Here is a 23,566-nt window from a genome sequence, read left to right on the forward strand (position 1 = left end):
CAGCCGCAACTGGCTGGATCTTGGGAACGTATTCTGGAAAAACTAGATTTGCTGGTTTAGATGAACCTTTGATCCAGTACACTCAAACTTGGGTGAACAAAACAACAGCAGCGTGAAGAGAAACTTCCTGTGAGAAGATGGAATGTTTACTGCTTTGTCCCAAGTTCCATGGAGGAAGCACAGGCTTAGCCCTCCTGCTGCGGCTGCTGTCATTGCAAATATCCTGAGTGCTTTTAGAACACTGCTTCAGAGTTAGATGGACTTGCTGAGTTTGTTCTCAGTGAGCTCCTGCATAGGATGGTTGGAGAAGGGTCTTGCCTGCTTGTAGCTGTGAGAAGATGAGGAGCTGGGAGTTGGTTCTTGGGTTTGCAGCTGGCTTTGCTGTTGAATGTCTCAAGCTGTTAATCCCGCTAGGTTAGCCACAGCAGATGAAGGTAAGCAGAAAGACTTAGCACTGAAGTTCATGCCAGGCAAATACTGGAGCTGACTGATAGAAGAGACAAGCAAATGGTGCTTTTGTGTTAGCTAATGGTGAAATGCCTTCCATTAAGACAGTAGTCAAGTAAATTAAGCCATAGATCTCAATAATTAGATCATAAGAGTGCATGAAGAGTTACCTGAGAAGGGGCTGGATTTTAAATGCAGTGGTCCCCCACACCCTTGGGAATTCATATAAACATAAATATTAAGTCAATGTTTAAACAGAGACAAGTAGAGTCATCACTGTGAACTTGTCAGCCTTGCTGAACAAAACACTGGAAAAGCTGTTGTGTGACTCAAGAGGGAATTAAACTGCAGTAAAATACATAATGCCAGCTCACAAAGGCTGAGACAGAGACTTGAGGTAATGGAAAAGAGAACTTGTCAATTTAATGTGATAGAGCTGTCATGAGGCTGTGAATTTACTTGCTAATGACTGCTGTAGCCATGTGAGTTTCCTGGTGTTTTACTTGCGTTTTTTTCCTGCTATGTTTTGGTTTTTGACACAAGAAGAATGTAAAATCTGTATGACCTATTCAATGAAATGTACAGGATCAGATCTTGGACCAATGCAGGAAACTACCTTTATCAATGGCCTGAAAATTTAAGTTCCAGTTAATCTAGAGACCAGTGAATGAAAAGTAGTTAAGGGATGTATTACAACAAAAGGGGCTCAGTCAGATAGTTTCCACTGTGGTATGGCACTCTGTCTTGTCACAATGTTGGCAACATTTGTCAGAGTATTCGGCAATCCAAGGAAAGAGCTGGGAATCATGGTGGTTAATGGATTAACTCAGGCTTCCTGTACAACCCTCTGGCTAAAAAAAGTGAGCTGAACCTTCAGCCTTGCATCAGTAATCAAGGAGATATTATGTAGTGTGAGGACTTTTTCATGTTTGTACTTGGCACAGTGCTGTGCAAACTCTATCTTTTTCTGGCACTCATTATTCAATAATATGTTGAATATAAGTCAGGTTAAGAGGTGAGCCATGAGAGTGATAACAGCATTGTTAAGTGCCAGTCATTTCTCTCTGCTGAAGTTGTACTGCTGAGCACCAAAAAAATCCAGATTTGGTTACATGAGAAAGAGTTTATGAGAGTGAGCCTGACCTTCTAAATTGCTGACTAGGGCCTTTACCTCCAAGGTAACTGCTGACTTTAAACACCGACGCTCTAGGAGAAGGCAAAAGCATGACCTCATTTCACAAGACAGAGGCTGCCTATTCTGGCATGAGAAGTAAAGCCAAGAGGACACTAAGAAGAATAACTTCCCATGTGAGATGTTTAATGAAATACTAGATGCTCTCAACACACAGTCTCATGTAGGTAAAAACAGACCAAACTGTAGGAAAACCTAGGAAATTGTGCACCCAGGTTTGGAGCATAGTGCACATGCAATGATCATAAGGTCCTTGAACATTTTGAGCATTGTCACTTTGCCTCAGAACTCCCCTCTTGTGGATCAGCTGGATTAAGGAGTGCTTTGAAGCAGCAAGTCTCACTAGGAAGGCATTTCTAAATTGCAGGAAGCAGGACAAATCGTTATCCCTGACTGCCTGAATGGCAGAGGTGCTAAGACAATAAGCTTTTGGTTTTGATAGACAGCTCCCAAAACGGGAGGAAGGGGTGAAGAAGGTTAAATGAATTAAGTCATTGTAAAATCAACACCACCACCAAAAATGGATTTAATGGAGAGCTGAATAAAAGCATTTTTATTTTTAAAAAGTCCTTAGTAAAGCAGGAAGCAAAACAGTTCAAATTAATGACAAATCAAAATATTTAAACTTTTGAAATGTTTGAAAATTTAATTATTTTGGCCAATAAATATCAGCCAAATAACAAAAAATTTTGGTTGACTTAAATAAACATTTTTTGGAGGAAAAGCATTTCTTCCAAAAAAATGTCACCCTTCTCCAGTCAACAGAACACTTTAAACAAATCAAGTAAAATCTTTACTCTGTTATATAAAACCATGTAAAGACCCCACCAGAGAACAATATTCCCTCTTGAGCATATCTGCTCCGTATGATCAAAAATGTAAACAAGAGCTTAGATACAATAATAAACCAAAGAGTTTAAGGCTAAAGTTCCCTCCCCACTCCACCAAAATTATGAAGTTAACCCAGTTTAACCCAAGTGGTCTCGTTTTCAAAAGCTCAGAGTACATCTACTGATCTGTAAGATTTCTACATTTTCATTCTGGTTTTGTTAGTTTCCATAGAGTCTAGTAGGATATATAGGTATGTGACCATTGAACAGGATGGTTTGGAATACAGTGTGTGGCTGCTTGCCTTTTCCATGTAGGGAGTACATTGGGCCCATGTTCAAGTCCTTCAGCTGGCTCTTAGCTCTGGATACTGGATCAGAGTTTATTTAGGGCTCAGTCTTCCACCGTGTTGATCAATCAAATCCCAGCTGCATTAAAAGGTTGAATTTCAGTCTCTGAGCCACCAGCACAGATGCAACATTGGACACCAGCAATTGCGTGATGGCTCAGTCACAAGGGCCTGGGAGAAATCAGGCAAGCATAGAGAGTGGCTTCCTTGAGAAAACCCAGCAAAACTCCATCTTCTCTGCCTTCAAAACTGCCATTCACAAAACTTGTTTCCAAACCTCCTGTCAACCACTGCTTGTCCTCTTACAGTTGTTCCCCCTCCTGCTCTTTTCAACCAGGTTCTCCTTGAAAGACAAGTCAGAGATTGTGGAAAGGCCCCGGTGGATTTTAGTAATTTTAAATAAAGTGTGCTCATATTAATTTTTTAACTATGGACAGCATCAGAAAACTTAAAGTTAGTTTGAGTAGGCTGTGAAGAGTTTGAGAAAACAGAGAGAAAATTAAAACAGTATTTTAAAAAGCAATAGGTTATTTCACAATAAAAATGTCATCTTTGGAAATATGTTTCCTCTTTATTACACATAAAGAGATAAAGGAGATGGTAAAACCTAGTATTTGGCATTTCAGGCTGAAGGTATTTAGATTGAGGAGGAAGAGCAAAAAGAAATATTGCATCTCTAGCCTGCTATTTCTTCAGATGTGGCTTCAGTTTGAGCACAGAGGCATCTCTTAAGGAACTGCCAGATACATCAATGTCTCTTTAAAAATGAACAAAATGGAACTATCATTTATTTAAAAGTGTAGATGCAGCAACTAGAGAGCAGTTTGCTGTGTCTGGCATTCCTCGCAAAGAGGGGCGCCAGAAATTTACTGGCAAAACACTTCAGCTAAGTGATCTCAGTTGAAAAAATGACAACTTCTGCTAATGAACAGTCAGTGCTGCGAGCATAAACATTCATCAATAGTCCCAGAGTGGAAGGTATCTGGTTTTGCAAAGACTCTTGTTTTCCTTGCACCCATGTGCACATTTAGCCCAGTCTTACTCTGTGATGGTACTGGAGCCGGAACACATACCACCAGAAGAAAGAGCAAAGGGCATCTCCTCCCAAGGACACAACCCAAACACCTTGGTGATCTCTTCCCAGAGTCTCCTAGTTTTGCTCCAGAGGCAGCTGCAGGAAGGCTTGCTGCATTCACAGCTCCCAAGGAAGGTGGCGAAGGTCATAGGAACTGTCTCACGTCCTGCCCAAGCTGTGGCCAACAGCAGATGCCTGGGACAAGAGTACCAGAACCAGCACAGTATGGTCCACTGAGGGACTGATATCCACCATGACACATGGTAAGCTGCAAGCTGTATGAGCAAAAATTGTGTTTGAAAGCACTACGCTAACCTGTTTTCTGTTAACTGCCCTAATCTATTTTTTAATTCCTTTAAACTTCTGGTTTCCATAAGGTAAGGACAATGCATTTCACCATTTAATTATGCACTGTGTGGGAAAAGGCTTTCCTTTCTCTTCATGGCATTCAGAATTAATTGTTTGGGGTGATGTGTATGTTTGAGAATATTTCTGTGCAACCGCAAATGAATTACTAAGACTGATAAAAGTGTCAACTTGATTTAAAACCTAAAGCATTAGATCAGCAGTTTATGCACTGCAGACATTAACAAACACTTTAAAGTGTTTTATTGTCAAAAACTTTAAAGAAATAAGGCAGCTGTGGCTGTGGTGCTAAAGGTTTAGTGTCTGTATTTGTGGGAAGCCCATGTTAACTGATGGAAATAACATCTTGACATTGCCAAAAGGGGCCCTTGCAGTGCCTTCCTCTCACCTCCAGATGACAAACACACAGATGTGTACAGCATTTCCAAATTGAACACAAGCCTGGAAGAGATTTGGTATTTGCAGAAAGATTTTGTACAGCATTTGAGGAAAAGCACTAGGAATTCTACACACCAGCTTGATGTAAGAAACCTTGCAAAAATGTCCGGTCTTTGAGAAAATACAGCCTGTGGTGACCAGTCATGCCGTGGGGTTGAGATGCTTTAGAAAGTTGTTGAGGCTGTTGGCGAGGCTAAATGGGACTGCACCTCCCACCTGCCCCATGCAGGACTTTCCTAGCATGCCTGATGGGTGATTCCTTGGGCATAGAGGAAAGCATATTCAATATCACAAGTCTGGGTCAATTGAAAAGCGTAAATTCAAGGAAAGACATTTCATTCTTTCCTTAAATAATAGCTGGTCACACATGCCAAGGATATGTACCCAGGCAAATTAAAGAGTTAATGTCAGTGCCCAAGAAAAATCCCTGCCATCTCAGAGGGGGCAGAGGTGACTGAAGTTCCTCTCAGTTTCTTTATGTTTACTGCAAAAACTGTTTTCTCATTTTCAACAGGTATTGTTGGTCCCCTGTGATAGTCCCCTAGCACAGTCCCCCTGCTAGAGGGGACTATAGCTAAAAAGAAATAGGATGTATCCAGTTTAGTCAGATATAACTCAGCAACTTATCCTTTATCATTAAATGTTATCCATTTCATATTTAGCATTTGGGGTTTTATTACCCTTCCATGTGTCTCACTTCTGTTGCTTCAGGAAAAATAACACATTTTTGCGGTTTCATAAATAATAACTATTAGATAAGGCAATTATTAGCACATAATCTCAGTTGTAGAGATATTTGGCATACAAGGGATGACCTGTTTCCTCTGGTTTTATCCAGAACAATAATATTTTCCCGTATCGGAGAGCTGAAGCTTTCCCCAAACATTTGTTTTTTCCAAACAATTCAGTCCTCTAGCTTGAATGTCCCATGTGAGGCATCGACAGTCACCTCCCTGAAGAACTGGGAAAACACCCTTTTTTACAGACACTTGGCAGAGAGTCCCCTGGTGCTGCCTGCAAATTGAACTGCCTTTGGCAGTTTCTTTCCCTACAGCATTTGGGAGGATTCTGAGCAAAATCACAGCCTGTGGATGTACGCAAAGGTCCATGTTAAAACAACTACAAAACACCTCCCTCCAGATGCAGCAGCACACCTGAAGAGTGAGTTTTCTCCATGGGAAACTGGGCTCATACACCTGTCAATCACATGGGCATCATAAAATGCACAGACTGTGAGTTAATAAATACTGCTTTACCAGTCTTATGTGTTCTTTCCTCTACTGATGTTTATATAAAAATGTTTTATAATCCTCAGTAGGTTTCTGGCTTTATTTATTTACCACCATCTGTTCTTTATCTTTTTTCTCTTTTTCCAGGGTTTGCTCCCCATCCTCCTCCTCTTTCAGGTCAGCCCTTCCCTGCTGCTCCTGTGCTCTTCCCACTGGGCTTTTCTCCTCTTGCTTTACTGAGCTGTGGTATTCTTTCCCGCGCATATTTTACATCTGTGGGGGTACTTATGCTTCAGCCTTTTCTTTCTTATTCTACGAATGTAGTTGTTACTTTGCAGGTTTGAGCTGCTTTGGCTCATCTAGGGAGTATTTTGCATCTTTGTTTTTGTGTTCTCTTGCAATCTGTTGGTGTAGTTGCTTTAGTGTGGGACATGGAGGGGCCAAGCAAGGCTCCTTGGGCTGGCACTAGGCAGCCATTGAGCAAGGAGAGTGGTGGTGCTCTTTGCTCTCTCCTGCAGGAGGGGAAAGGGCAGGGAGACAACGAGAAGTGGTTTTAAGTCACTCAACAGTCAGATGTGACAGCAGGAATAGAAGTGGGGCTTCCGCTTCTTTCTTACCCCTGAAAATACCATGAACTGTCACTCTCTCTGTAGTGTCTTTTAGGTACCTTTGGATCTAGGCTGGGACCAGTATGCAGGAGAAACTGCCCTGACAAAGTCACCGAACATTGAAATCAATCTGTTAGGTGTTAAATATAGACATTTCTAGCCAATATGGCAGAAAAGAGCCTGTAGCTATTCTTTCTCATATCAATCACTTGCAAAGTTGTATTTTCAAAAGAAATGTTAAACACAAAAAGATTGATCTGAGCTGTCTGGGGTCACCCATTGCATCTTTTCTGTAGCTATCCATTAACAGCAAGAAAGTTGTTTGTTGTCTCACAGCCAACTAAGTAACAAAATTAATTTACCATATTTAAGAACCCTACTCCCTACTTGTGAAAATTTGGGGAAGATCACTAGGAGGAAGAAAAATAGGGTCTGAGTGTTATTGAAAATAAATCTAGTTTTTCAGACAATGAAAACATACCATTCCCTAAACTAAAACAGAATGTATACAGCCTGTTTCTAATTTACATTGTCTGTGAAACTGAAGCAATGTATTCATCTTGACTTTCATTCTCCTTGTCCCTAGTAAAAAATGCTCTACATCAAACATTCATTATTTGCTGAGGTTGTTTACTGTCAAGTTTGTGTATGATTGCAAATTAAACAAGGGCATTGAAACTCCATCATCTAACCCATGGCCGCTTTTCATATCTGGAAAGGCCTCTTTTTCTCATTGAGCACTGTGAAACCACCTTAGATATAGTAATTTCCTCGATATTGAAAAAGTGCTGTGTTTCAAATCTGCTAGACAGAAATTACAGGAGATAAGCCGGGGATTTTAATATATTTTTTAAAGCTATTTTATACCTAAAATAATAATTAGTCTTGTTCTATGCAAGCAACTGAATATTAACATTAGCTTAATAAGAGGTAAGAAAGTAATGATCTTGTCAATTACTATATGTACAAATATCCAGCAGAATTTGATTGGTTGAATATTGGTACATCAAAATTATAGTTGAATGATCCCTGGGTTATAAAAAACATTTTTAAAAGTAAACTATTTTTTTAGGCGTCAAAATTTCTTAGGTACTTATACTGAATAACTTGAGAAAAGGTTCATTTTCAAAAGGTTACTGCTTAATGCTTTCTGAAGACCCAACACTGTTGGAGCCTCTCATGTTTAACACCTAAGATGTGATGCACTCAGTGCTATTATTTTTTAATTTTACCCATGAATGAAAACAATTCTTTAGAAATTCAGCAGATTTATCAAAGGGGAGGAAATATTGTCTTCACTAATGCTTTTCCTTGCTGATGGATGACTACTTTATAAGCATCAAGCCATATAAGTACATGAAAACCAGTATGAACTCTTCAAAGCCATATTTTCAGAAGCTTGTGAGTCAGGCAGGAGATGCTCGTGGAACCATGCTTGGCTGGTGGTAGGCTTTGGCTCTGCTGGCCATGGATGCTTCATGTAGCTGGAAACACCTCCCAAAGGGAAGCTACAGCTGCTTCACATGGACTTGCTGTGTGCTGTAGGGGAGCTCACTGGCTGTTTCTCTTTTCTTCACCTCCCACTGCTACAACTCATCTATCATGGTAATTGATTTCTCTCCCTCAGTTAAAGACCTGCATCTGGTCTCTCCTATTGGGAGCCTGATCTTACAGGAGTCCAAGAAGCTGTAGCCTGCAGACATCTGTGACAGATAATGTAGTGAAAATGAAGGATGATGCACTGCCACCCTTGAGCAAAGCCCTCTGCCTGTCACACTGCTCTCTCAAATATCTTTGTATTTCCTTTCTACTGCTGCTGCTCTTCGAAAGCTGAAGCCCTGTGGTGTTGGAGCCCAGCCGGTACACAGACAGTTGTCATACTTTTACTGGCTAAGAGCATGAGAAGCTGCAGCCTTGAGTTTGAACATAACATGACAGCATCGCAATGTTGGTGTTGCTACTCACCGTAAGTGCTGTATCTTCCTGCTCCCAGTGGCCCTCAGTGGTTTTGGCACAGGATGATGGTTTGCTGCATCTGGGGGGTGAATGGTGTTGAGTCTTCCCTGTGATTTACAGCCATAAGCATGTGAAATCACAGCAGACAGGTGACCACCACTGGATAGATGAAAGCTGTGTAATCTGTGAATGACATGCGACAAGCTCCTGGGGAGGAAGGGGCTGACAGTGAAATGGGGAGAGCAGTAAGTTTTATCTTTCACATGGCAGCACTCAGTGATAAAATAGCACTGGGATTCATGTCACAGTCTGTGACTTGTCACTGGCCAAGGAGAAACACTTGGTGGGACAAATAGCATCATCAACAGAGCATGCAACTTGCTTACATTTCTCGATGACCCAAGAATACCAGTGCAAGGTAACGGCTCACATCAAACCATGACTTCTTTAGGTCTCCATTGTTTTCTCTTACCCTCATACCCTACACAATTTAACCCTTGGGTCTCCAGCTGTAAATTTATCTTCTGTAAGACAATACATGTGCACCAAAGGTATTGGAGAATGGGGTGACTCAACTGAGTTAAATGGTAATTGAGACTGATAAGTAGCCCTGGAGGTCAGGCTGAGAGTGATATATAGTTGTTCATAAATTATACCAGGTTTTGCAATATCACATTTGATGCAGGGATGAGGTTTCTGGAACTCTGCTCTTAAGGAAGAAAATGATGTTTCATCCCTTATGGAGAAGCTGTATTTGGCAGAGGAGCCAAATTTGCAGGAGCATGTACGTGCCTAAAGCTGGTGGCAGGCTCCTTGTGAAACTGATAAATGGAGGGACCAGCTGTCCTAGTTTTGAGGTGGGAGCCCTGGCACTGCCAACTCTTCCACAGGGGCTCCAGCTCCAGCAAGGAGGCAGCAACCTGCAGGTGGTTTGGCAACACTTGGGCACAGTCTGGCACATTAAATTCAATCACCTGTGAAAGCAAGAGGGAGACTTTTCATAGAATCATAGAATGTCCTGAGTTGAAAGGGACACACAAGGACTATTGAGTCCAACTCCTGTCCCTGCACAGGACAACCCCACAGTTCACACCATGTGTCTGAGGGCGTTGTCCAGTCTCTTCTTGAACACTGTCAGACTTGAGGCTGTGACACCTCCCTGGGGAGCCTGTTCCAGTGCTCCACCACTCTATGGGGAAGAACCTTTACCTAATGTCCAACCGAAATCTCCCCTGGCACATCTTCCTGCCATTCTCTTGGATTTTTTCATTGATCACTAAAGAGAAGAGTTTGGCACCTCCCCTTCCTCATCCCCTTGTGAAGAAGCTGTAGACCATGAGTCTCCTAAAGAGGACCTGCCCTCCATGAATTTAAAATAAAAATTGCAGACTGTTCCAGTCATCAGCTTATTTCCTACTGTGGTACATTGGTGAGGAGATGGACATTATGTGCTACCATGTCAGGGATGGATATGAAATCTCTCTTCAGAGAAAGCTCAAGAGGTATTTCTTGTAATCCTGGTACACTCAGTCCTACAAAAAGAAAAAAAAATTGTTTGCCACTTTCTACAAAATAATATTGCTTTCTACTTTGGGGGTTTTTGTTTTGTTTTGTTTTTTCACTGGCACAGAGCTAAATGTGTTTTAATGCTTCATCTCCATTCTCCAGCTCTGGGTAAGACTGTGGTTTCGGGTGGGGAGGAGAAAGGCTCCAGGCATCGGAATGAGACAAAATGTTCTTGTGGTCATTCATGTGGCTTGTCACCAGCTCCAGGGGAGGCAGGCATGGCTCTTGTGAAGGCTCTGACAGCACTGAAACCAGCTGGGATTGCAGAAAAAATGCACAGGAGGGAAAGTCCTGACATGAAGAACCTGTTTCTCATGTGGAGAGAGCCCATCACAGAATGTAAAGCTGACCCAGCAGTGCCATCTCTCTGTAGGGTCACAGAGGGGTCTGAGCACATGTTAATACCCAGTCACAGGTGCTTATACCTGACACTTTCTGCACCTGCAGGGTACAGATGTATGGAACTACCTGCTTCTGCAGGGACAGGTAGGAGACCTCCTGTTTGCTTGGAGCAGTGCACAGGCAGTAAAAAGGCAGTGCTTCCCATCATGGGTGATGGGGAGAGCCACCCACCTCCCCGTGGCTATCCACCTGCCCCAAATCACGCACCCCACAGCCACAGGGCACCTTGTTCTCCAGAATACATGTTCTCCAGGTGATGCTTATCCTGACTCAAAAGCAAATTCAGCTCCGTGGGGGGACTTTCCCAAAGTAGTTAGCACCAGAGGGAAAAAATGGTAATGACATCCTTCCCCTTCCAAAGAAAACAGCCCGACTCATGAACCCCTAATTAAAATGTGAAGGTTTATCGTACAGACCAGAAGGCTTAATCATCATGACTCAGCTTGTGGGAAAGATGTTTAGTGTTTTAGCTGAACAGCAGCACACCATTGGCTTCCTGTGAGGAGAGAATACCCTTCATCATTCCCTGGAAAGCGCCTGATGTTTTCTTTCTAGGGGATGTAAACAATGGCCTGTTGTCTCTCACTTGCAAGAGAGGCAAATTCTGGTGAAAGAAAGTGGTGAGGACAGTCAGGAGAGCAAACCTGGAGTCCCAGGCTCACAGAGCTGGGCGTGGAGTGTGGGCTCATGGACCACCCAGATGCTCTTCCCTATCGTTGTGCAGCATCAGCCATAACCAAACCTTTTCCAACAGGCACTTCTTGGATCTGAGCTTGAGTATCTCCATCCTCCACAGACCGTGACAGTTTAATTATTAATAACTATGTTGTGACAACATTTTTCTTGCTATCTAACCTAAGCATCCCTAGGTGCAGATCTCTCCCATTCATCTAGTGCCACATGGGCACTGAGAGCCGTGATCCTCCTTGCAGCTTTGCCTTAGTCCCCAATGAACTGTGCCCTCTACTTGCCTTTACTGAGCTCCAATTTTATGTCAGTCAGCTTAGGCATTTTGTATTTTCAGCTGTGGATGTTGGGCACCTTATTGCATACATATACCCATATGTATGTACGTATATAAATGAAGTTAGCACCAATATTTTCTTTTTATATCAGCTTTGTGGTATCATATGAAGTTAAATACATGTTTTGGATAAAAAAATGAAGCTTCAACACAAGTCAATTGCAAGTAAATTCATATAGAATTCCATGAACACTTTTGGTCAGGAAAAAAAAAAAAAAAAGAACAAAAAACATACAGTAAAGAACACTTTTTAATAAACGTTCACTAAACTAATTAGACAAAAAAAATACATTAATAGTTTTTCACCTGGAAATTAGTTTGTTCTATAAGTTTTGAATCACATAGACTGTTTTAATCAACTGGAAGTAACACTGAGAAGGGAAGTATTCTGGTGATGAAACAAAGAAATGCAATTTGAAATTGGGATCATTCTTAAATAATTACCCCTCTGTCTCTCTCAATTTAGATGGTGAACTGAGGAGAATTAATTGCACAAGTCCACTACTCTTCAACCACGGGGCGCAATAATCCTTGTAGCCTGGATTTGTGACCTCAAGAGCCTGTGAATCGCAAAAGAACATTTAAGCACAGGATTCCGACTACAAATAAAAATATAGCTTTGTGGAAATCTAATAAGAAGATAATTCACAGGCATGTTTATTAGTAGGAAGCCATTGCATAAAACATATGGTTAAGGCAAAAAATGGATTAAAATACCACCCAGGTAAATCAGTTTCCCAGGCAATATGTGGAGAACACTGCCATATAACCACGCTGAGGCAGCCAGCAAAAATGCTAGAGCAGCCTGCCAAATAGCTACATGTTGCTGATGGAAAAAATTAGCCTCAGTACATTGGCATCTGGAGTCTGAGACTACCATCCAAAAAGAAAAAAGACTGATGCTGTGGAACTGGGTAGCTGCACTCCAGCAGCCTACCACAAGTCTGATGTGACTTTGTCATTAAAAAAAAAAAAAAAATTGTTTCTAATTAAAAAATAAGGCTTTGAAAGTACAGAAAGTAAGATGTTAGGGAAAGACATACAATTAACTGGATAGAAGGAATCACAGTTTCTGTGTGTGTGTCAGTAAAACACAGACACACACATGCATATGTGCATGTGCTGTTTTGTGTTTCTGAGTGCTTGTTTCTGTGTTAACTCTATCCATTTCACAAAAAATTATACACTCCATTTACTTGAGATTCCAATGTATATTACTTGAGAAAAAAAGTAATTTCCTAGTACAGCTCATATTTGAGCAATTACATTCCTTTCTCTCTTCCCCTTGCACTTCCTGGGTTTTTGTGTGTGTGTTTTTGTGTGTTTGCTGGTGGGTTTTTTTGGTGTTTGGGGGTGTTTTTTTGGTGTGTGGATTTTATTTGTTTTGTTGTTTGTTGTGGTTTTTTGTTTGTTTGTTTGTGGGTTTTTTTGGCAGGGAGTGATCTGTCAGATGCTGGCAATCAACCCCCTGTTGTGATCACCAGGGTGGGAATGTAGCCAAAGCAACAAGAGTGGAGCAACTACTAGAGATAAACTACTAAATCTGAAAACATGCTTGTATTCATGCAAACGTTTTAGTTATCTGAATGTTAAGTTTGATTTACTGCTAGTGCCCGTGGAAATAACACTGAAACCACTCTGCTTCTGTTTCTACATGGCACTTTATTTTGAAGACTTTAGTTGCAGGTACTTAGAAGTCCAAAAGAGCAATGACAAATTCTTCTCCTATGTGAAACTTCAAGGAAAATCCACTTAAGCATAGAAATCACTGCATTTCTTATACAAGACTGACTAAAGGATTCTGTATTTTTAAAACCTCAGGCCTAGTGAGCATCTAATTCTTGGAGAGGAATATGTTCATTGCCAAGTTACCTGTTTCTAAGAATTCAAGAGGTTAGCAATGTTAGAGAACTGCACAACATGTGAGCTTAAGATACTGTTTTACCTATTCCAAATATATATGGATCCGGTAAAATCATATCTCTCCCCTATCCACTGCAGAGGCAGGGAGAGTAAGCACGTTATTTGTTGTAGACATAGATGGGACTAATCATATGCTTAAAGTTAGGGAAGTGCTTAAGTGCTTTGCTGGATGATGATGGCCTGAAGGACTGTGTGCGCTGCACCAGGTACTTGTGAGAAGGATCAGTGAGGGGTGCAATGTGATTACGTTGTAGTGTAGACTTTGGTAGATCTCCTTTTGGCCTTTGGTGATATTCATGTGTGTGTCACAATAAATAAATCCCACTTTCTGTAAACAGAGACATAAATAAGAGGTTGTTCATATGCCGTGGTGGAATACCCACTGAATGAGACAGGTACTTGTGCCTGCAACAGCCTTTTCACAATACAAGGCAATAGGTAGGAAGAGGAGAAAAAATTAACTAGAGGTTAGTATTGGTTGAAAATGCCCTGGTCTTCACAGTTGTTGTGTTGGAAGAAAGATGTTTTTTGTGTAGGATGTCAGACATACTGAAGTCAGGGTTAATTTTTAGAGAGTTCTTGTATGCTTTATAAATGGCAGGTAAGAAACATTAATGATAACTCTTTGAAAATGTTTTTAGCATTTCTGGAAAACTATTCTTCTTAAACATCAAGTGATGCAAAAACACAATGTGTTCATTAAGAACAAGGTGAGACAAAGGTTATTTAAAAAAACAACACATTGACTTAAGCACAACCCTGCACAGAGAAGCACTTAAGCAGGTACTTAAAGTAGATCATATACCTGACTGCTTTTCTTAGTCATAGCCATGATTACAGAACATTTCATTTGCTCTTTGTAGTGTCCTCAGGTCCAGAGATCTTTTTGCTTTCACAAAGAAATCGCTGTAATCAATCAAAAGGCATTAGCATTCCTACCACTGGGATTATGAATTACATTTATGTAATAAATGCGAATGCCATTTCCATCATCTGTTCTTTCAAGAGCCCTTAAAGTTTTATTTTAACTTTCAAACTTGCACTGAGGGTTCTGGCTCGGAGTCAGTGCTTCTGGCTCGCTTGATCTAATTTGGCAAATAATTTTAAAACAACTTCTATTGTATGTGGACTTGCAGGGTTTGAAATATTGCTCAGTCAGCTCTTATTTCATGAATGGTTTGTTTGATTAGGCACCCAGGTGAAATACAGTCAGGGCAACCTGGTGAGCTGTAAGGCCTCTGCAGGGAGGAGAAAACGGAGTGGATTTGTTTGCTCCTTGGCAGAGCATTACAACCATTTGGATGTCGTGCAAAGGGGTATCGCCTCCCCTATCCACCTTCCAAGAGCGTTGCTGCTGTATTTGCTGAAAAAGCCTATTCTGACATCACATATTGTGCATGCCCTTTGGGTATCTAGTGGAGTGACCCTCCAAAGGGCCTTATTAGTGGGCCTTAACTTGGCTTAAGCTTGATGAGCTGCCAAGACTTGTGCGTGCTCCTGGTGTGGGCAGGAGGACCATGCTCAGTCCTTATTGATGGGACATCCAGGTCCTGGTGCTCCCAGGTACATCAGCTGCTTGCTGAACATTATCAGTCAGGATTAGTGTCTTGGAATTAACTTTCTAAACTTGATCCAAGCCCCACTTTATGTGTCTCAGCACTTTTTTTGGACTTCCATCCTCAGAGTTTCCTAAAAGCCACTTTGGCCACGGTGGAATTCATGGCACATGTATGGTGATAAAGCTGAACTGGCAGAAAGGGCCCTGGTGGGATTAGGCTGTTCAGGGTCTCACCCATTTGTTGCTTGCCATGGTGGACCCATGATGGAGGCTTCAGGTAGGTTTTAGGACATGCAGAAGTGTTGCTGCTAGAGGGAGCCTGTCTTATCAGGTCTACAAAGATGAGGGCTCCCAAAATCACAGTCAGAAATCCCAACAATAAATAAATTACTCTCAGCAAGGAATTAATAGAAAGTGTAAGCATGAGCTGTAGAGAGGAAGAAAAGCAAACCAAACAAAAAAATCCTAGAACGTTTGTTTCCAAACTCTTAGTGAAGCAAGACATGCTATATCCTGAGGACAGAACACAAAACCAGACTGAGTTTATATAAAGCTACATGTGGAAACCTCCCAGTAACAAAATGAGCAATAAAAATCAAATATCAATGAGAATCCAAACATTCATCTTTCAAGTCACTGAGCAGTAAATTACACGTCACAGACCTCTTTGGTCTTCTGGCAAAAGCTGCGCAAATGGAAACTCCTGAACACAAATAAAAAACAATAAGTGTGTTTAATTCTACAGCTAGAGTAAGACTCTGTACAAGCCACGTTTTCTGAATAAGGCCTTTTTTGTCACCTGGGTTAAGAATGCCTTCTTCCAGCACAACCTACAAAGCATTTAATCAATCCTCATGGTAAAATTAGGGAGGCAAATGCCTTCCTTCCCTCCCCAAAGTGAAGAGACAGGCATGTTTCCTAGGACAATTTAAAAGGATTTGTCAGATTTTTTTTTACTGAAACCCACAATCTTAATCCAAAAGAAGCAAGTGGGTTTGGTGTTCTCTCTCTATCAGGATCTTTTGTTTGTTTTCACCCAGGGCCAGATCATGGCCATGTGAACAGGAGCCTGCTCAGTGTTGTGGAGAGTGAGCTTCTGCTATCACATCCTAAAGCCTGAGCAAGAGGAAGAGGAGGGTCCAGCTGCCCCAGGAGGAGGAGAAGGGAAGAAAGAAACGCACATGTCCTCTGGAGGATAGCCTGAGCCCATCTTTTGCCTGTGAGCTGAAGCCGCGCTAGTTTTTGTCTAATCTTTCAAATCTCACTCTGAAGAATAATATCCTTTAGAGGTAAGGGACATTTCAAACAACCAAATACTCAGTTTCACATTTGTCCTGCATCATGATGCAACAGCAAGCCCAAATAATGCAGCTGTTGGAACCGTTAAGAAGCAGGGCTCTTCTTATGCGGAGATTAGTGGGATACAGGGCTTTTGTACCACCTTTTTCCCTGTCTTGATGTGACAGGCCTGTGGTCCTGTGCCCCACAGGTGTTCTGGTTTTCTCAATGCTTTATGTATTGGTGATGGCAAAGCCTCTACTCCCTGAACTAGGCACAGACAAAAAACATTCACATAACTCATTATTTTTTTTATTGATTGGAAATAAAGCGGTATGCCATCCAATATTCCATGAAGTAATGCACAGACACTGTTAATAGGAGGAGCAGCAGAATGGGGTTGCAAGCTCTTAAAAGCTCTTTTAGCAGTTTTCTTCCCCAAACTGCTTTAAGGTGACTAGCACAAAAAGTTATACTGACGATTATGTGGATATTCCTCTTTTCCCCTTCTGGTGAGCTCTGGTGAAACCATGTGAAATGCCCATTTTTGGTAGCATTTAATTGTGGATGTCTGCACAAGACATTTTAAAGCTTCAGTGACAGATTGTGAACCTTTTCTTTTAAGCATGCCATTACAATTTCCCATTATATTGCTGCAGTGGACTGAACATAGCAGCAAACCAAATCCTAAATCCATAAAAGCAGTAAATTAAATGTGGCTCCAGTGGTTTTGGAGCTTGACCAACAAGTTATCTTTATTAATGCATTCAGGGAAAAGGTCTCATTTTATTACATTATTTTCTTAATGATAAAGGCAGTAATGGAATCTCAGCAGAACACACCAAAGGAATCTTAGTTTGCTGGCAGTTGGGTCAAATTTTTGTCTGTGTGTGCTTGGTACAGGGTTGAGACTTGGCAGTGTCCAACTCACTGACTTCTGTCTTGAAAAGCACAGTCTTTTGCTGCTTCTCTGTACTTGCTAGTTGACATTTTCTTGGCTTTAAACGAAATTTTGACACATAAATCCCACATGTCAAATGATATTGTAAAACAAGCATCCAAGTGTCAGCACATAGCCCAATAGTCTAGGGAGTAGAGAATAGAATAAGGAACACCTTTATGCAGTCTTTCATCTGTATCCAGCCATCTGCAAGTAATTTGAAACCAGTTTCAAATGAAGCTAGGTTGTTTGGCCTGTTAATGCACATAAAGCCAAAGCAGAAGTTTGGAGTCTTCATGGCTTTTATTGACTTGCTAATAAGTAGATAAAGCCTTTATTTTCCAAAACTGTTCTTTTCTCAGATAGCCCATTCCAAAGAAAGCCTAATAGAAATTACAGAAGTCTCTTGCAGAGTGCCACAAATTCCATTTTTAAATAGCCTGCTGATATTGAAAGACTTCATGATGAGCCTTTCACTTGCAAAGCAGGGCTGGTGGGTTCCCCACTGATGAGCTGTTTTGTTGGACTTGGAGAGACACTAATAGTACCAGGTTCCTACAAAACAACACCAACAAAGGAGTGTGGATTTAGGTGATGAGGGGCTGGGCCCAAGATTCATCACTAAAATACTCCAGTTAGCCTCATGTAGCTGCCTGCTGCAGTGGGTACTTTGCCGTAGGTACTGCTATTCTGTGTAGTTGCATTGGGAAAACAGAAACACAGGTAAGCCATGATTTAACAGGGGTTTCAAGGGCCCTCAGCTATGGCAAACTGGTGTTCAGTAGAAATAAACTGCGCAGTCAAATGATATTTTAGACATGAAGCCAGTTAGGAACTTCAGGTGACACGGAAACATGGACCTTGGGGAAAAAATAAACAAACAAAACAAAACAAACACACAAAACAACAGGATTTAGCTGTGTTCACAAGACAAAAGGTCCTGTGAACCTCAATGTATAGGCACTGTCAGTGAGACCGAAGAACTGTGAAAATGAGCTCCATGACATGCAGAATCCCAACTGAGGTTTGTAAATATACCCAGAACATAATCAGCATGAAGCAGGTGCAGATGTGAAGAGCCAGGAGACCGGAAGCACCACCTTTACTAAATGCAACTATTTATAGCTGTCAATCTCTAATTAAATATGAAACATATGTATATTAACATACGGATGTACATATATGTATATGTATCTAAATATATAATTCCTAGGAAGAAAAATCAATCTGATTTTAGGAAAGGGCCTCTTAGGTCTGACTGAAAAAAAAGACACCAAGCAGGCTTAACCTTGAATTATTTTTTAAGTGAATAAAAAAAATGTATTTGATTCCCATGTGATTTTACTGGACCTTATGTGATGTGATTGGTTTTACTTGACTTACATCATCATGCTCGTGTTAGCATGCTGATGTTTGGCAGAGGGTGACCACTCAGCTGTGATGCTCAAGCTGATAGTGTCTGGAGCAAACGACACACACCCATGTCGTTAAGCACATCCAGTCCATTAGTTAAGTTCTGAGCTGAATAAACAGATAGTCTTTACAGTTGTGATTAAACCTGAAAAGAAACTAGTGGAGGCCAGCAAAACAAATCTGCATGGACAGGAAATGGGTAGTGGTTTTGGTTATTTTCCAACCCGGTGGGGTCTTTCAGCTGCATTTGGTGTTTCCATGCTTTGGAAGGTTCTGGGACTAAACAGCAGCACAACTTAGCTGGGGGTGTGGAGGTAGCAATCTAGCTCCACCATGCCCAGGAACTGTTTCAGAGAACTGGTAGGAACTGCTAAAACAATGTTTCCTGGCACTACTTAATTGACTATGGTAGATGTAGCCTATGGGAGCCTTGTCTGTTATCCCTGTGGAAATTCAGCCATTACTGTTGGAATAGATTCTAAGCATCACTTTTTGTCAGGTGCCTGGCTTTCTCAGGGTTTGTCCTGCTATCTTATTTCAGAAACATCAAAACATATTTAGCTGACTCAAAAATAATAGTGGCTCTGCCTTCCCCATACTTGGTACAGGCAATGTCTTGCCTTGTTAACATGTAATACAGTACACTACATGGCATCCCTCTTTGCTCAGCTGTGCAGAATAGAAATAAAATACAACAGACATTTCTGTGAGAACTCATGTAGAAGTAATTAATGAGTCACTTTCCTTAGCATCTAGTGACTGTTAGTATCAAATAATTGGTCAGAAGCATTCTTGGTGTAACTCCCTTAAAATCCATGCAGCTCCTGTTGGGGAGTATTTTTATTCACACATATTCATGTCACGTTCCTACAATGTTTTATTTTCATGAATTATGAGTTTAAGACTCACAGCTTTAACATACTTGAAGGTGAGTTTACTGATGGATGCTGCAGACACAAAATCATGCAGAAAAATTAAATAAGCAAGTGTAAAATCTGGAGTTCAAGACATGTAGATCTCAACACATTTTAGGGATGACATAATTGCACAAAAAATTAATGTGATCCATTTTATGTATCAATCTCATTCAACAGCTAGCAAATTTGTAAATGTACTTTCAGAGATAGATTTCCCACTTTTCCAGTGCACAGGTATGGATTTCTTCCAATACACTCAGTTTCTCCAGTTCCCAAGGCTACACCAGAAACTGGGTTCATTTCATACCTGCGTGCAGCCAGTGAAGAATACCAACACACTTACACAGTTTATTGATCTTGGCTGTTAACAATGGCATCACAAAACCACTGATGCAAACTGTGTTTTGAGGAGTTACAAAATTCTGTTCTTCCATGTGTTTGGAGCAATATGCGTAAGAGAAAGGGGAAAGATCTAGCAGAAAGCTATGTGTCCACAATGACTGTAATTGTGTTAGGCCAACACAATCAACAGTTTTATGGAGTTTAACTAGCTTCACTCATTCTGTAATTAAAAGTTTCATCAACACAGCAGAGAGAATGTGGCATTTGTGGCCTCTTAAGCGTTTGGTTTGTTTTCATTGCAGTGTTGATGTAGTCCGGACAACTAGGAGACTAATGCTATCGCAAGGCATGAGCTTCTGTAACAAATTTTACACTCAGTGCTTGTCTCCACTCAGCTGTGTACCCTGTGTGTTGGCAGGATCCAGATAATGGTAAGACACAGTGTGATTTTTTTCCATAAAACTTGGTCTTCTTTTGTAGTACTGAAATGCATAATGAGCAGGCTCGTATGCTTTCAATAAGTTATTCATTATCAGAGTCTTTCCTTATACTGAAAAAAGATGCCTCAATGTTGCGTACAGTCACAACAAAGAAACTTTCTCATGGTGCCATTTTGATGATCACTAAGTTCATCCATGTTTTGTTTGTACCCGTCTACACATAGATGTACATAAAAGACTTTGGAGAAGCTTCTATTTCTTTCTCGTACACATATCAGTAGAATTTTATAATGAATTCTCTGACGTGTGTGAGCAGATCAGCCACATGCAACGTATTCATCTACCTCACCAGATGGGTTAACTACCTCTACAGCAGTCAGGTCAGTTTCAAATAGATGACACCTTTAAAAACTTGTGTTCAGAGCGCAACTCCACAAGTTTTTTTCACTCACCACCAAACGTACATTAAAATGCAGAATAAAATTCAGCCCTCATCCAGAGCCACATTTGAGGCATTTCAGGCATACATGGGGTTTTGCACAGAGGGTGAAATCCAGAGCTGAACTCTACATTTTTCTTCCAGACTTATACCTAAAGAAGGTGAGAGCATAAGTTGGTGTGAGTTGCATACTGGGTTCTAGAAGACAAATTAGGAAGATCTGATTTAAAAGAGGCTTGAGTATGTGGCTCTCTGTGTTGCTTGACTGTAGGATTTTTTCCTAGCTTGCTGGTCTGTGTCTTTCATAATTTTCTTCTGTTATCCCTTTGCAGGAGTGCAAAATGCTGGTTTTCTATGGCTTGTGAGGGAATGCTTTTCCTGATCTGCTGCATCTATATAAAACATGTACACTATTCTCATGAGCTGCCTGAAATAATAAAGAAACTTTCTTCAATATCCCCAAAGGCACTGTGCTAAAAAGATATTTTTACTGTTAACGCCATGACTAAATAAACAAATAAAATACGAGAAGATATAGCTGAATTGAAAACATTTACATATTAACATGATTTCTATTAAGTGCACTGATGCTAGTGACAGAGATTTGGAAACATTTGAAACTTAGTCTTGCATTCAGTCTGCTATCTTTCCTTAAAAATTTCCTTGCTTTCCCCTTCCTCCCACATATAATCATTGACCATGGGAATTCTCAATTTTACACAGACAGAGTCCTTATTGTCTACTCTAACATGGCAAGTTTTCTGTCTGCCTGTTGGTCTAAAATGGCCCCTGATTTTTTTCTAACCAGATTTAGCTAATAAGGCTGAGAATATATACAGGAATATTGTATAATAATACAACTGGCTCTAAAATGTTAGGAGATACTGAGTGTGCTTAGACATTGGCCTGGTCTTCATTAACACTATTCATAAGACTGTGCTAGGGAGGACTAAACTTCAGCTACAAAGTGGGAGAAAAAAAATGTTTAAGAAGCTACAGTAGAATGTGGGCGTTATTTCTGCCTAACTTTGAACGTGTAATTCTGGACACCCACTTTTATCTGCTCCGTATCTTCATCCATAGCTTCTCTGCTATTCTTCAGACACCCAAGTTGTGCTTCTGAGAGGACAGATGTGTTTCCTCCTGGGAAGGCTGCACCAGGGATACATGAGTTTCCTCCCAGGAGACTAAGACTTATACAGCTGCAAAAAACTTTCAAGATCCACCTCTCTAACCTGGAAAAAGGTCTGTTATACCTCCTTCATTCTTGAGAAAAGGCTTACTTTGCCCTGGCCATAGAGACCCCACACGCAACTCAAAATATTGCTGTACTATCTGTCCTGTTGGAAGGTCTCCAAAATGTCCAATCTGAACCTTTTTCATGGTAAGCTGAGCCCTCTACACCTTGTCCTATTCCAAGGGACACTGAGAACAACATATTGCTTCTCCTTGCGGCACAGTAGGGTAATTATTATGCTTTCCCCTTTCTTGGTCTTTGCATCTCAAGGGTGTCCTGAGCAGCTTCAGTTTGTTTGGCCTTTTCTCAGAGGTCACATTTCTGAGACCATTGTTGCTGGTTTCTCCTCTGCACTCTCTCTAGTGTTTGTGTATTTTATCCAGTGACTATTAAATATAAAATATGACTATGCAAAAAGTTGCTTTTGGCGCCTGTGGATGCTCCAAGTTGTGGAGACCTCCATGCGAGCCAGGATTTCTCCACAGCTGCCTGGGCTCTTCTGTCCTCTGTGGAATGCCTGTGGCAAGAAATCTGTATGTGAACTGAGCTTGCAGCAGCAAATGTGGGGAAAGGGAACATATGCGAATGTCCTCTGACACTTGAAAAGACAGACAGTGAAAGGATGCTTTACAGGCAGAATACTTATGGTAATGTGCAGAGAAAAAATAAACATATTTAATTCCCCTGGCAGCCAATCAGCCTTGCAAAAATCTATTCCCCTCTGCTCAGGGAATGCTTTAGGCAAGGTCAGCGGCACCCAGAAAGCAAAAAATGTTGAGTTTGGGAAAGCGATCGTGCTGTAACGAGCAGCTGGTTTTGCTGAGGTGCTCACCCCTCCAGCAGAGACAAACTCCAGCAGCCGCCATCAGATTCCCCAGGCCTGGGTCTGGCCACCGTGTCCCCTGGGGGCAATAAGCTGTGGTGCCCAGGGATGTGTGGCAGCAACCAAAACATGCAGTGCCCCAATGCAAGGAGTCAGCAGAGAGGATGCCAGCAGATGGTGCTCCAGCCCACGCTGCCTTGCTCCCAGGTTTGAAAAGGTTATTACTGAAAGTTATTAATATAATCTTGTACTGAAAGTTATTAATATCATCATGTTTTGAGGAGCACCTTGCTTCCTCTGCCCTCTGATTTGGAGTGTGGAGCTCTTAACGCTTAGAGGATGAAGTCAGTTGGTGAGGACAGGCTGAATTTTGAGTACCAGCTGTCAAATACGTGCAGTTGATGGTTATTGACCAGCCTGTAGAACTGAAGCAGACCAATAAGGACTGTGACAAATGTGATGGACAGAACAACAGCTCGAGGAAAACACAGTGTTCTTGCAGTAATACTAAGGACAGACAAGGAACAAAATAAATTCTTAAAAAACCAGACATACTCTGCTTTATTTTCCTAACTCAAAGGAGACTTCAGGAAGACCTGCATATTTTTCTTCCACCTTTACACTGTAATAGCTGATAGCAGCTGAGATTAAAAATGTTCCCCACTGCAGGGGAGTTGTACAATAATGAAACATATACAATAAGTTAACAAAGTCATTTTACTTCCCTTGTTTTATGTCCAACATAACTTGATGCTAGCCTTGTGGCAAGAGTGCAA

This window comes from Columba livia, chromosome 4 (genome assembly GCF_036013475.1).
Source record: "Columba livia isolate bColLiv1 breed racing homer chromosome 4, bColLiv1.pat.W.v2, whole genome shotgun sequence".
NCBI lineage: Eukaryota > Metazoa > Chordata > Aves > Columbiformes > Columbidae > Columba > Columba livia.